Raw genomic sequence first — 16,532 nt, 5'->3', positions numbered from 1 at the left:
GAAACGTGCTTTTCAGTTGATTCTTTCTGCAGTGGATCAATAACCAAATTATCTAGGACTTCCTAATTTGGTAGAGTTGTTTAGGTTCGAGAAGTTTGCGTTTGATACAGATTGCTACAGACTGTTCTGTTTTCGACAGATTCTGTTTTTCGTGTGTTGTTTGCTTATTTTGATGAATCTATGGCTAGTAAAAGAGCTTATAAACCATAGAGAAGTTGGAATACAGTAGGTTTAACACCAATATAAATAAATAATGGGTTCATTACAGTACCTTAAAGTGGTGGTTTGTTTTATTTCGCTAACGGAGCTTATGAGATTTTCTGTTGAGTTTTGTGTTGTGAAGTTTTCAAGTTTTGGGTAAAGATTTGATGGATTATGGAACAAAGAGTGGCAAGAGCCTAAGCTTGGGGATACCCAAGGCACCCCAAGGTAAAATTCAAGGACAACCAAAAGCCTAAGCTTGGGGATGCCCCGGAAGGCATCCCCTCTTTCGCCTTCGTCTATCGGTAACTTTACCTGGAGCTATATTTTTATTCACCACATGATATGTGTTTTGCTTGGAGCGTCTCGTATGATTCTCTATCAGATCTCACTTTTGCAAGTGGCCGTGAAGGGATTGAAAACCCCTTTATCGCATTGGTTGCAAGGTTCTTATTTGTTTGTGTAGGTGCGTGGGACTTGCGTGTGGCCTCCTACTGGATTGATACCTTGGTTCTCAAAAACTGAGGGAAATACTTAGGCTACTTTGCTGCATCACCCTTTCCTCTTCAAGGGAAACCAACGCTGTGCTCAAGAGGTAGCAATGGACGGTACCCGTTGTTTTGGATCAGCCGTGGAGTGTGATTGTTGGTGGAGGGGGAGTAAAAACTTTACCATTCTGTTTGGGAACCGCCTATAATGTGTCTAGCATTGAAGATGGTGAGAACTCTTTGTTGTTATGTTGACAATGAAAGCATACCTCTCAAAATTATTTTCACCTCTGTTTTAAAAGCTTCGAGCTCTGGCACCTCTACAAATCTCTGCTTCCCTCTGTGAAGGGTCTATCTTTTACTTTTATGCAAGAGTTAGTAGTATTCCTTCTCATTCCAACCTACTCTTTAGTTGGCAAGCATCATGTGATGGGGAAAGATCTAAGCATATATGGCCATTCAAATATATTTGATCATGAATTATTATTGTGGACAATTATCTATATGATAAATAAGTTGCGAGGCAAAACATTAAGCCCCTATCTTTCTCTGTGTTCAATGGATGCTATTTGTTCTAAAAATATGCTTTGAGTGGTAGCAATCATGAAGACTATATGATAGTTGTGTATGTGGGATTTGCTAAATCAAAGCTCTTACATAGACCCTTCCTGAAAATAAGACGAATTGCAATTGTTTGATGACCGAGAACCTAGTTTGTTAGTTTTGAAGAAATTTTATGATCTATACTTTAAAATGTGAATAACTAGCTACTTGATCATGAGAAGTTTTATGAGATGAGCTACTGTTTATGATATATAATGATGCTAGAAAAAGCGATTGAAATTATAAATGACCAAACTTGTGCACTTGCTAGCATTCACACTTCATAAATTATTTCTTTTATCATTTACCTACTCGAGGACGAGTAGGAATTAAGCTTGGGGATGCTAATATGTCTCCAATGTATCTATAATTTATGAAGTATTCATGCCATGTTTACAACAATTCTGTATGATTTTGGTATGATTTGATTACAACTAACCCGGACTGACGCTGTTTTCAGCAGAACTACCGTGATGTCGTTTTTTGTGCAGAAATAAAAGTTCTCGGAATGGGCTAAAAATTTACGGAGAATATTTTTGGAAAATATAAAAAATACTAGAGCAAAAAGATACCAGAGAGGAGTCCCGAGGCAATCACAAGGGTGGGGCGCGCCCCCTGCCTTGCCGCCACCTCGTGGACCCCCTTGACTTGTCCCCGACGCCAAAAACTCCTATAAATAGAGAAAACTCCAGAAAGAAACCTAGATCAGGAGTTCCGCCGCCGCAAGTCTCTGTAGCCATGAAATAACAATCGGGGGCCTGTTTGGGCACCTTGCCGGAGGGGGAAACCATTACCGGTGGCTATCTTCATTATCCCGGCGGTCTCCATGACGAGGAGGGAGTAGTTCACCCTCGGGGCTAAGGGTATGTACCATTAGCTATGTGTTTGATCTCTCTCTCTCATGTTCTTGATTTGGCACGATCTTGATGTACCGCGAGCTTTGTTACTATAGTTGGATCATATGATGTCTCTCCCCTCTACCTTCTTGTGATGAATTGAGTTTTACCTTTGAGGTTTCACTATTATCGGATTGGATACTATTATGGATTTGAGAACACTTGATGTATGTCTTGCGTGGGATACCCGTGGTGACAATGGGGTGTTCTATTGATTCACTTGATGTATGTTCTGGCACTCAACTCGTGGATTCCTGAGGTGACATTGGGTAATCTAGGCATAGGGCTTGATGCACGTTTTCTTCCTTGTTTCTCCGGTATAAACCTTGGGGCACTCTTTGAGGTTCTTTGTGTTGGATTGGATATTATGAATCTGAAGTTGTTTGATGCATATCGTATAATTGACTGATGGATACTTGTGGTGACATTGGAGTATCTAGGTGACATTAGGGTTTGATGTGTATCATATGTTGTTATTTTACTACGAACTCTAGGGCTGTTTGTGACACTTATAGGAATAGCTCAATGGATTGATCGGAAAGAATAACTTTGAGGTGGTTTCGTAGCCTACAAGCAATTTCATCTTATGTTCTCCGCGTCAAGAACTTTAGAGTGACTTTTGTTGCACGTTGAGGGATTGCCATATGATCTAATTATGTTATCATTGTTGAGAGAACTTGCACTAGTGAAAGTGTGAACCCTAGACCTTGTTTCCGAGCATTGCAATACCGCTTTCGCTCACTTTTACCACTTACTACCTTGCTGTTTTTATATTTTCAGATTACAAAAACCTATATATACTATCCATATTACGCTTGTATCACCATCTCTTCGCCGAACTAGTGCACCTATACAATTTACCATTGTATCAGGTGTGTTGGGGACACAAGAGACTCTTTGTTATTTGGTTGCAGGGTTGTTTGAGAGAGACCATGTTCATCCTACGCCTCCCACGGATTGATAAACCTTAGGTCATTCACTAGAGGGAAATTTGCTACTATCCTACAAAACTCTGCGCTTGGAGGCCCAACACGAGTCTACAAGAAGAAGGTTGCGTAGTAGACATCATGAACAATTTTTATTCTATTTTAATCTAGGTCTCTTTATTTGCCACTAAGAAATGGGACGAATCGTCAGCACTGTTGCTTATATGTGCAAAGCATGTTAACTGTCTGCTTTTTTCTCTTTCAAGGTGATATCACTGACGCCAAGAACTGCCATTGATGCTATACAGCTAGAGTTGGATATAAGCGTCATACAAGTGTAGTCATCAGCTTGCTCAGCTGCTTGCGCTGCAGCTCCCAGGCAAGGCTAACCTTTCTAGAACTGTGTTGAAGTGCTATCGGTTCTGTATATTATTTTAGGCGGCATCTTTATTTGCACTGGTGGTGTCCTTTGATGCCCAGTGTATATAATCCGCTGTCTGGTTGCGCTTTATTATCGCTGGCGGGGAACTTTTTTGCCAAGTGCATGTAATATGCAGTAATTTCTTTGTTGTATAGTCTACGTATATTCTTCGTCATGATGTTTGCTACCTCTTGAGCTTGTGTTGTTTTTTCCCTTGAAGAGGAAAGGGTGATGCAGCAAAGTAGAGTAAGTATTTCCCTCAGCTTTTGAGAACCAAGGTATCAATCCAGTAGGAGACAAGGCACAAACCACCGAATACCTGCACAAACAAACACCAACTTGCACCCAGCGCGACAATGGGGTTGTCAATCCCTTCACGGTTATTTGCAAAGTGAGATCTGATAGAGATGGATAAACGATAAAGTAATATTTTTGGTTTATGGAATGGAAAGTAAAAGATCGGAAACTTATATGATGGAAAGTAGACCCGGGGGCCATAGGTTTCACTAGAGGCTTCTCTCAAGATAGAAATTATTACGGTGGGTGAACAAAATACTGCCGAGCAATTGATAGAAAAGCGCAAAGTAATGACGATATCTAAGGCAATGATCATGAATATAGGCATCACGTACGTGTCAAGTAGACCGAAATGATTCTGCATCTACTACTATTACTCCACACATCGACCAACTCCTGCCTGCATCTAGAGTATTAAGTTCATAAGAACAGAGTAACACATTAAGTAAGATGACATGATGTAGCGGGATTAACTCAAGCAATATGATGAAAACCCCATCTTGTTATCCTCGATGGCAGCAATACAATACGTGTCGGTTCCCCTTTTGTCACTAGGATCGAGCACCGCAAGATTGAACCCAAAGCTAAGCAATTCTCCCATTGCAAGAAAAACCAATCTAGCTGGCCAAACCAAATCGATAGTTCGAAGAGACTTGCAAAGATATCAAATCATGCATATAAGAATTCAGAGGAGATTCAAATAATATTCATAGATAAGCTGATCATAAATCCACAATTCATCGGATCTCGGCAAACACACTGCAAAAGAGTGTTACATCGAATAGATCTCCAAGAACATTGAGGAGAACATGGTATTGAGAATCAAAGAGAGAGAGAGGGAGAGAGAGAGAGAGAAGAAGCCATCTAGCTACTAGCTACGGACCCGTAGGTCTGTGGTAAACTACTCACGCTTTAGCTCAGAGGCAAAGGTGTTGATGTAGAAGCCCTCCGTGATCGAATCCCCTTCCGGCAGGACGCCAGAAAAGGCCCCTAGATGGGATCTCACGGGTACAGAAGGTTGCGGTGGTGGAAAAGTGGTTTCGTGGCTCCCCTGGAAGGTTTTGGGATATATGAGAATATATAGGCGGAAGAAATAGGTCGGTGGAGTCACGAGGGGCCCACAAGGGTGGGGGGCGTGCCTCCCGACCTTGTGGCCGCCTCGTGGCTTTCCTGACGTGCACTCCAAGCCCTCTGGATGTCTTCTGGTCCAAGAAAAATCATCGCGAAAGTTTCATTCCGTTTGGACTCCGTTTGGTATTCTTTTTCTGCGAAACTCTAAAACAAGGAAAAACAGGAACTGGCACTGGGCTCTAGGTTAATAGGTTAGTCCGAAAAATCATATAAAATAGCATATTAATGCATATAAAACATCCAAAATGGATAATATAATAGCATGGAACAATAAAAAATTATAGATACATTGGAGACGTATCAAGCATCCCCAAGCTTAATTCCTGCTCGTCCTCGAGTAGGTAAATGATAAAAATAGAATTTTTGATGTGGAATGCTACCTAACATATTTATCCATGTAATTCTCTTTATTGTGGCATGAATGTTCAGATCCGTATGATTCAAAACAAAAATTTAATATTGACATAAAAACAATAATACTTCAAGCATACTAACAAAATAATTATGCCTTCTCCAAATAACATGGCCAAAGAAAGCTTATCCCTAGAAAATAATAGAGTCTGGCTATGCTCCATCTACATCACACAAAATATTTAAATCAAGCAAAACCCCGATGACAAGCCAAGCAATTATTTCATACTTTTGATGTTCTCAAACTTTTTCAACTTTCACGCAATACATGAGCGTGAGCCATGGACATAGCACTATGGGTGGAATAGAAGGTGCACTGGTACATTGAGGTGCTATACAAACGGTTTTTAACCCCTTTCCGTGACGGCATTTGGAACCGTCGCCAAGTGAGTGTGGGCGATAGGGGGTCCTTCCCACACGACCCAGAAACTGTCGGGGATAGGCCCTCCTAGGACACAGGCTGGGGCAAAATGAGCTCGTGTGTGATCGGGCGAGGCATCGAAACCCAATCATTTCCGTTCGTATGTACATCCCACACAGTGAATCCCAGAAAAATATTTCCGTTCATATGTATATTACACACAGTCAATCCAAGGAATACGTTTCCGTTCTTATGTACATCCCACACAGTCAATCCAGGGAAAATGTTTTCGTTCGTATGTACATCCCACACAGTTTGATGTATAGGCTCGTGTGTGAAAGGTGTAACTATCACACACGCTCTACCTTGGTTAACTGTTTGCTTTTATCTACTACATCACACACGATTTGGTGAAGAAAACTGTGTGTCATTGGGCTATCCATCACAAGCGCTTTTACTGCCAGAACCGTTTGCAAAGTTCCATGACCGTCTGTTCTCTTTTTGCTGGGTAACGCAGTAATTCCAAATAAATCCTACGCACACGCAAGATCCATCTAGGTGATGCATAGCAACAAGCGGGGAGAGTGTGTCCACGTACCCTCGTAGACCGAAAGTGGAAGCATTTAGTAACGCGGTTGATGTAGTCGAACGTCTTCGCGATCCAACCGATCCAAGTACCGAACGCACGGCACCTCCGCGATCTGCACACGTTCAGCTCGGTGACGTCCCTCGTACTCTTGATCCAGCTGAGGTCGAGGGAGAGTTTCGTCAGCACGACGGCGTGATGACGGTGATGATGAAGTTACCTACGTAGGGCTTCGCCTAAGCACTACAACGATATGACCGAGGTGGAAATCTGTGGAGGGGGGCACCGCACACGGCTAAGACAACTGTCAACTTGTCTGTTCTAGGGTGCCCCCTGCTCCCGTATATAAAGGAGCAAGGGGGAGGTCGGCCGGCCCCTAGGGCCCGCCCCAAGAGGGGAATCCTACTAGGACTCCAAGTCCTAGTAGGAATCCACCAAGAGGGAGAGAGGGGGAAGGAAGGAAGAGGGGGAAGGGAAGGAAAGGGGGTGCCGCCCCCTTCCCCTAGTCCAATTCGGACCCAAGGGGGGCATGGCCAGCCCCTCCTGGCCCTTCCTCTCTTCCCACTAAGGCCCATAGAGGCCCATTAGTTCCCCCGGGGGTTCTGATAACCCCCCGGCACTCCGATATTTATCTGGTGACCCCCGGAACTTATCCGGTGTCCGTATAACATCGTCCAATATATCAATCTTTACGTCTCGACCATTTCGAGACTACTCGTCATGTCCGTGATCACATCCGGGACTCCGAACAACCTTCGGTACATCAAAACACATAAACTCATAATACCGATCGTCATCGAACGTTAAGCGTGCGGACCCAACGGGTTCGAGAACTATGTAGACATGACCGAGACTCATCTCTGGTCAATAACCAATATCGGAACCTGGATGCTCATATTGGTTCCTACATATTCTACAAAGATCTTTATCGGTCAAACCGCATAACAACATACGTTGTTCCCTTTGTCATCGGTATGTTACTTGCCCAAGATTCGATCGTCGGTATCATCATACCTAATTCAATCTCGTAACCGGCAAGTCTCTTTACTCGTTCCGTAATGTATCATCCCGTAACTAACTCATTAGTCACATTGCTTGCAAGGCTTATAGTGATGTGCATTACCGAGAAGGCCCAGAGATACCTCTCCGACAATCGGAGTGACAAATCCTAATCTTGATCTATGCCAACTCAACAAACACCATCGGAGACACCTGTAGAGCATCTTTATAATCACCCAGTTAAGTTGTGACGTTTGATAGCACACTAAGTGTTCCTCCGGTATTCGGGAGTTGCATAATCTCATAGTCATAGGAACATGTATAAGTTATGAAGAAAGCAATAGCAATAAACTAAACGATCATAGTGCTAAGCTAACGGATGGGTCAAGTCAATCACATCATTCTCTAATGATGTGATCCCTTTCATCAAATGACAACTCATGTATATGGCTAGGAAACTTAACCATCTTTGATTAACGAGCTAGTCAAGTAGAGGCATACTAGTGACACTATGTTTTTTTTTGACTGGGAACTGTAGGGGAAACCCCCACAGCATATCAAAACTTTATTGATAAAAAGAGAGCTAGTACAAGCATAATGGGGGATTACAAGAGGTAATCAAAGTAAGCTAGGGGAAGAAGGAGAACTAACAAGTTAAGAGATACAGACTATTGGCCTCAAGGTGGCAGAAATGAAATCCAGCGGAGGAGATCATCTTTGTAGGCAGCTTTCACTCTATATTGCATTAAGCTGATGTGATGGATGAATGCACTTCTCCATTTATTGAATCTAGCTCTCTCATGCCTGAAGATCTTAGCGTTCCTGATGATCCAGATATTCCAGCAAGCAATGAACACCACTTCGGTGAAGAAGGGCTTCCTAAAACTCCTGCTAGCATTAATAACCAAATGAGCCATGGAGTCACCAGATGACCAATCAACTTGCAGATAGTTCCAAACTCGGACACTAAAGTTGCAATTAAAGAATAGATGATCCCTTGTTTCCCTAGTCTACAAAGGACAAAGGACACAGCTTACTCCATCCTCCAAATGCCAATGCCTCCTATCCACCATGTCCTTGGTGTTCAACCTGTCCATAATAAGCATCCAAGCAAAAACTTTGATTTTCATTGTACAGGAGGACTTCCAGATCCAAGCTGTCAAAGGGTTGAAGGATTCTGATGCAAAAGTATGTGAGTAAAACAACTTTGGTGAGTATCCCTTGGCAGTGCCCTTCCAAAACCAAATATCCTTGGACCCAGGTGTTCTATTGAGGCCACCCAACATGGACTGGAGAGTAGTCAGATCATCAAAAGCCTGGCTGGACAAAGGAAGGTGGAAGTGCTGGAACATATCCTGAGAGTCCAAGAACTCATGAATAGTGATCCAGGGGTCCTTAACATAGGAATAGAGCCTGGGAAATTTGAGTTGAAGGCTAGACACCTGACCATCAAGCTGCAAGTTATCTGACCACATGAGGGCAGTGTCCCCTCCATTAATCTGAACCCAAGCACACTCCCTAAAATGGTGCATGACCTTGCAAATATCCTTCCACCAGAAAGAGCCACAATCAGAAGTTCCTTGGGGGACCCTATTATGATAGTAGGTATCCCAAATTAAAGACACCCAAGAGAGATCCTTTTTAGTAAGAAAGTTATTCGCATGTTTGATCAGAAGTGCAACATTCTGAGAACCAAGGTTAAGAATACCAAGGCCTCCCCTGTTTTTTGGCCTGCAAATAAGGTCCCACGCAGCTAGTGAGGGGGCAGGCTGACCCCTATTCCTCCTCCAGAGGCATTGTCTCTGGATTCTCTCCAATTGTTTTAGAATTCCAGCAGGGACAGCCAAACTGCAAAGGAAGAAAATGGGCATAGAGGACAGGGCAGAGTTAAGAAACTGCAGCCTTTCCCCCTGATTTAAAAAAGATGAACTAGCTGTCATTCTCCTCTCCATGCAATCAACCAATGGCATAAAATCCACCATTTTAGGCCTTGTAGTTCCTACTGGTAACCCAAGGTAGGTAAAAGGCATTTTCCCAATCTGGCATCCAAATGCAGAAGCTAATTCAGTCATGACAGCAGTGTCCACATTGATGGGAATAATAAAGGATTTGTGATAGTTCACATCCAGACCAGTGGACACAGAGAAGACCCTGAGCATATCCTTCAGAGCTATAAGATGGTCCTTGTCCGCAGGCAAGATAATAAGAGTGTCATCAGCATACTGAATCACAGGGTAATCCTGATCATGACAAGGTATAGGTAAGTGAAGAATGCCCCTTCTGAACATGTCATTGATTACAGTCTGCAGGAGATCAGCAGCTAGGACAAAAAGGAGGGGAGACACTGGATCACCCTGTCTGACACCCTTTTTACATCGGAACTTCCTACCAGGAACTCCATTAAGCAGAACAGATGAGGTACCTGTGGATAGAAGTTGCTTCATCCAAAGAATCCACTTCTCATTAAAGCCCTTATATCTCAATATTTGCACAATGGCCTCATGCTCAAGGGAGTCAAAAGCCTTTTCAAAATCCAACTTTAGAATCACAATAGGTCTCTTGGACTGGTGGCACTGGTGTAAATACTCAAAGGTCCACCCAATACAATCTTGAATTGTTCTGCTTTTTATGAAACCATACTGGTTCTTGTGGACACACTGCATAATCACCTCTTGAAACCTATTGGCTGCCATCTTAGACAAGAACTTAAGACCCATTCCTGTTAAAGAGATAGGTCTAAAGTCACCCACCTCTTCAGGGGAGGGCTTCTTAGGCACCAGAGTTATGTATGAGTCATTGATATTTTCCAGATGAGCAGTACCCTCAAAGAAAGCCTGGGCCAGTTCATAAAAATCCTGGGAAATTATGTGCTAGCACCTTTTGAAGAAGAGACCATTAAAACCATCTGGACCTGGAGCTTTATCAACTGGCATATGCTTGACAATCATGTCCATTTCCTCCTTCTCAAAAGGCTTAGTTAGAATATCTAAACCCACAACTGGTTCAATGAGGGAAGAAAGATCAAAACCCATGTTAATTCCCCTGGAAGAACCCATTCTGTTTTTAAAACAATTCCAGATAATATCCTCCATTTGTGAGTGATCAGTCACCAAAGTACCATCAGGCAATTTTAAGCTAGCAATAGAATTCCTTCGATACCTCTCCGTGGCCATAGCATGAAAGAACTTGGTGTTCTCACCACCCACTTTTATGTATCTGATAGTACATCTTTTCCTCCAATAGAGACATTGAAGGTGGAGCAATTTCTCTACATGGTTTTTAACCACTATGCTGAAATTGGATTCATGTCTGTAGAGCGCTCTATATTCCTCAAGCTCATCCAAGAGCAGGATAACATTATTGCATTTACAAATTAGAGTTTTCAGTTTGGAAATGTTCTTCTGCCATCTCTTGAGACACATTCTCAGGGACTTAAATTTGTCAGCTATCCTAGCAGTAATATGGCCCTTTCTGGATTGTTTCTGCCATGAGGAATCAACACAATCCATAAAACCCTCCAACTCCAACCAATAATTCTCAAACCTAAAGAGATTAGACTTGGGAATAGAAGTTTTGATTGTAAACATACAAGGCACATGGTCAGAAGCAGTTCTGGCAAGAGGTAGCACCTCAGTCATGGGATAGTCAGATATCCAATCAACAGAAGTGAAGAACCAGTCTAGCTGCTCAAGGAGTGGAGTATCCTGCATATTGGACCAAGTGTAGGATCTGCCTTTGATGGGCAGTTCCAAAAGGCCGAGGTGTCCAATAATCTCATTAAAGATGAACATGTCATTCAAATCGCCACCAGGTAGATTTCTGTTATCCACAGAACGCAAGAAATTAAAATCCCCCAGTATCAGCCAATTCTCATCCACAGGAATGTTCAGGTGATACATCCAGGTTACAAAATTATCCCTAGCTTCCCCCTGACAAGGACCATAAACCACCACAAGTGTCCACCTCTCATTGTTTTGCCTAGAAACAAACTCAATCACCACTGCAAATTGTTGGACTTGCAATAAAGTCCCATCAAATATAGACGAGTTCCAAACAACTAGAATTCCACCAGAGGCCCCCAAAGAAGGAGAGAAAGCAAAGCTGTCCAATCTCTTGAGGCAAAAGCTTTTAATCATTCTGGAATCAAATGAAGCACATTTTGTTTCTTGCAGACAAGCAATAGCACAGTGACTTTCGTCAATCTTTTGTCTAACAGCTCTTTGCCTAGCCTCAGAGTTTAAACCCCTGACAATCCAGCACAGGACATTCCAGTTTCTACAGTGAGTATTCATAAATAAATATCATAAACAAGTCCCCAATCCACATGACACACAATGCCAGATGCCCAAAAGCACATAATAGTTCTGAACCAACATTATTACATATCCAAGGATCTGAAAATGAAAACCAAACGCAGAAAGCAGATTTATGGGCTTGCCAAACCCAGCAGAAGAAGAGCACACTATTCATTGGAGGCTTGATTTGCAGCAGCAGCAGGGTCCACCATAAGTGCATCCTCCGTGAGCAGAGTTGCATCAATCTCCAGCTCCTTGCCAATAGCTTGCAGATGACTTATGGGAGTAGGTGGAGGAGCATCTCCAAATGCAGGGTCATCAGACATCTCTGCAGAAAGGGGCTTGGCCTTGGGCTTCTTCTTCTTGGGCTGCAGAACCAGCTCATGGAAAGTGGGCTTAAACCCATCACGCTGGGCCGAACTTCTGGTACATCTTCGAACAGATGTTTCAACGAGAGGCGTTGGCGCCAGAGTTTTGCGCGGCCTCCTCGTAGGTACACGCGTAGGAGGAGAAGGGACAATAGGCGCAGCCCTCTTAGCATCATCCACAAATAACGCTCTAGCCACAGGTCGGGCAGGTTCCGGCTCCTTCCATGTCAACAGAGGAAGATCATATTGCTGGAAAGCAAAGTCCCAGTTTCTCTTGGTCAAAATGACCGGCGACAGGGGTTTACACAGCAGAGGTTTTGGCACCTCAAACACCACTGGAGCATTCAGCAGGTTTTCAAACGATCCCTCCATATCATTTCAGGGGGCAGAGGGGGACCAAAGGGGATCTTAACCGCAGGCTGATCCAAAGCTTGGACAACAATGACAGGAGGTTGATAGACCACAATTGCCCAGTTACTAGCATCCTCCAGGTCCGGTGCAATCTCCATCAGATCATTCAGGTTCACAGGTGGAGCCCCATCAATAAGAATGATAGGTGCAGGGGGCACCTGTAGTTGTACATCAAAATTTTGTTGAACCGAACTTGGTTGAGCCGAGGCATTCAACACCATGGATTCTTGATCCTCAACAGCAGGCTCCGCAGCAGGTTCCTCCCAGTTTCCCCAATTGTCCTCATGCACCTCATTATGTGCAGGTTCAGGCGGAGGTGGCGGCACATCGTTCCACCCCAGAGCTGGGAATGGAGGCAGAATAAAAGGTGGCATCTCCGGGAAGGGCACACCAGGCAAGGGATGAGGATTGCCATTGATGGGCATCCAGTCTTCATCTTGGGGCATCTGTTCAGCAAAATTGGCCCCAAGGATAAACAGAGGTGCCGTCCAAGACACCCTGGCACCACCCTAGGCAGCATAATCCATGAACACCACATCTCTTGGCACCAGAATATCTTCTGGAAAGGACGCAAAGACCAAAGTGCGCACAAGGTATGGATCCTCACTAATCCAATGATGAAACTTCCCAAATGTGTTGACCGCTGCCCGAATACTTTCCTCATTGCAAAGATCAAGCAGAATCCCCAAAAACATGAGCAGTCCCTGACGGAAACCCTGAGCACCTCTAAAAGATTCACCCTCATCGTGTTTCATAAAACGAACAAAACGATCATTGCCAAGAGGTTGGGGCGGCATCTGAAGGAGAGAAAATCTGACTGCAGCATCCCGAAGCTCAAAAAGACCCACCGATCTAATCCAAGGCTGAGCAGACCTCACCAACACCCCATGAGCGTGCAGCCATTGAACAACTTCCTCTCTAGAAACACCAATCTGATCGGGAGGAGGGATGGGCATTACCTCAGCTAACATGAACTCCTCATGGCGGCGCACAAGTGGGGTATGTGGCGTCACAAAGGTCCGAGGCAAACGAGCATCACCGCCATCCACAATGTGATGGCCTGCCGGCACATACAGTAAGGGGTCGAGAGGGAAGTTGGCCATCGGAGGGGTACAACCCGGGCTGGAAGCAGACGACGAGTACTCCGGCGGAGGAGGGGTCTCAGGCGGCGCGGTCGAAGGTGTTTTGGGACCAGGACTGATGGAACCGGGCGAAGCAGCTAATGCGGAAGTGCAAGAGGAGTCCAAGTTTGGTAAAAGCTGTGTCAGAGAGATATTCTCGGTGGGAGCTGAGCGATCCTCGGAAGTTGCAACGTTACCGGGTTTCGGTTTCCAAACCAGACCCAAGATCCTTGCAAACTTGTTTCAATCCTTTTTACCATGCCCCACCCGCAGACAAGAGGTACAATGCAGTTTAGACGTGCATGCCGCAGCAAAATGGCCCTTAAACAAGCAAATCTGACACGTTAAAATTTCGTCCACCATACCCGATACCAAGTTATCAAAATCTTCTTCTGCTTGCTGAGAGGAAGGGATAGAAGGCCCAGAAGATAACACCGGCTCAACTTGGACCGTGGAACGTGAAGATGATGGCCCAACATGGGATGGCATGTCCACATTCAGAGAGCCAGAATTTCCGCCCGAGATAGACGGCGACCCATCCGCAGCTGTTGGAAGATCCCTAACCGTCCCAAAAGAAATGGAGGGGGTAGTCGACGTCCACCGGAGTTCAGCCGGTGGCGGGGGATGGATGACCACCCTTTCATGCGCAGAAAGCGTGTACCCCGCATCCTCAACAGTTTGAATGCAATTTTGTATGGCCGGATAACGATAACCACGACAAGCAGGATAATTCTGGAACTTTGAAAAAGAAATCTTCTTGGCAGGGGCATGAGATGATCTTATCGAAGATTTACGTGGTTTGGTGTGCATAGCCAACATGCCAAGGGTAGCTCGACGTTTGGAAGGACTAACAATGATCCACTCAGCATCACATTCCAATTTCCAATGTTTAAACTCATGGCCCCAATTTGGGCCACCATTACCCCAAAGATGAAAGAAACATTTAAAATGATCACAAGAGAAAGAACGGAGCTTGAGAATGATCATAGCCACAGCCTTGCAAGAAACTTGAAAACCAAAAACCTTATCCTTGATCATAAAAACCATGAACTCAATAGCAGAACCTCTGATGGCCGCCTCAAGTGCCGCTGCCACCGAATCCTCAGTCAAACAAAAATCGTGTCGGCCAAAAGAAATTACCATGGTGAAGAAGCCCGTGTCATCCATGGGGTGCATCGGAAAACCCGTAGATTGAAAAACCTTTTCCGCAAAAACCAGACCCTTGGAGAAGTCCAAGCCAAGGGTGGATCCATCAGCAAAACCCATGGAGATGGGTATTAGGACGTAGATCTCAGAGCGCCGGAGAGATCTAATGGAGAGGAAAGGAAATTTGGTGGCTAGGGGAGGAGATCACCGGAGGTGGTGGCGATCGCCGGGGTGGGGGTGGGAGCGCCTATCATCCCACGTTACATAGTGACACTATGTTTGTCTATGTATTCACACATGTACTAAGTTTCCAGTTAATACAATTCTAGCATGAATAATAAACATTTATCATGATATAAGGAAATATAAATAACAACTTTATTATTTCCTCTAGGGCATATTTCCTTCAGTCTCGCACTTGCACTAGAGTCAATAATCTAGTTCACATCGTCATGTGATTTCACAGCAATAGTTCACATATTTATGTGATTAGTTCATATCTCCATGTGACTAACACCCTAAGGGTTTACTAGAGTCAATAATCGAGTTCACATCGCTATGTTATTAACACCCAAAGAGTGATCATGTTTTGCTAGTGAGAGAAGTTTAGTCAACAAGTCTGCCACATTCAGAGCCGTATGTATTTTGCAAGTTTTCTATGTCTACAATGCTCTGCACGGAGCTATTCTAGCTAATCGCTCCCACTTTTAGTATGTATCTAGATTGAGACTTAGATTCATCCAGATCGGTGTCAAAGCTTGCATCGCGTAACTCTTTACGATGAACTCTTTGTCACCTCCATAACCGAGCAATATTTCCTTATTCCACTAAGGATAATTTTGACCGCTGTTCAGTGATCCACTCCTGGATCACTATTGTACCCTCTTGCCAAACTCATGGTGAGGTACACAATAGGTCTGGTACACAGCATAGCATACTTTATAGAACCTATGACTGAGGCATAGGGAATGACTTTTCATTCTCTTTCTATTTTCTGCCGTGGTCAGGTTTTGAGTCTTTACTCAACTTCACACCTTGCAACACAGGCAAGAACTCCTTCTTTGACTGTTCCATTTTGAACTACTTCAAAATCTTGTCAAGGTATATACTCATTGAAAAAATCTTATCAAGCGTCTTGATCTATAGATCTTGATGCTCAATATGTAAGCAGCTTCACCGAGGTCTTTCTTTGAAAAACACATTTCAAACACTCCTTTATGCTTTCCAGAAAATTCTACATCATTTCCGATCAGCAATATGTCATTCACATATACTTATCAGAAAGGTTGTAGTGCTCCCACTCACTTTCTTGTAAATACAGGCTTCATCGCAAGTCTGTATAAAACTATATGCTTTGATCAACTCATCAAAGCGTATATTCCAACTTCGAGATGCTTGCACCAGTCCATAGATGGATCGCTGGAGCTTACACACTTTGTTAGCACCTTTAGGATTGACAAAACCTTCTTGTTGCATCATATACAACTATTCTTTAAGAAATCCATTAAGGAATGTAGTTTTGACATCCATTTGCCATATTTCATAAAATGTGGCAATTGCTAACATGATTCGAACAGACTTAAGCATCGCTAGGAGTGAGAAAATCTTATCGTTGTCAACACCTTGAACTTGTCGGAAAAAAATTGCGACAATTCGAGCTTTGTAGATAGTAACACTACTATGAGCGTCCGTCTTCCTCTTGAAGATCCATTTATTCTCAATGGCTCGCCGATCATCGGGCAAGTCAATCAAAGTCCATACTTTGTTCTCATACATGGATCCCATCTCAGATTTCATGGCTTCAAGCCATTTCGCGGAATCTGGGCTCATCATCACTTCCTCATAGTTCGTAGGTTCATCATGGTCAAGTA

Source organism: Triticum aestivum, chromosome 5D (assembly GCF_018294505.1).
Source record: "Triticum aestivum cultivar Chinese Spring chromosome 5D, IWGSC CS RefSeq v2.1, whole genome shotgun sequence".
In the NCBI taxonomy this organism is placed as follows: Eukaryota; Viridiplantae; Streptophyta; class Magnoliopsida; order Poales; family Poaceae; genus Triticum; species Triticum aestivum.
The sequence above is the reverse complement of the archived record's forward strand: the minus strand, read 5'-3'. Positions refer to the sequence as shown.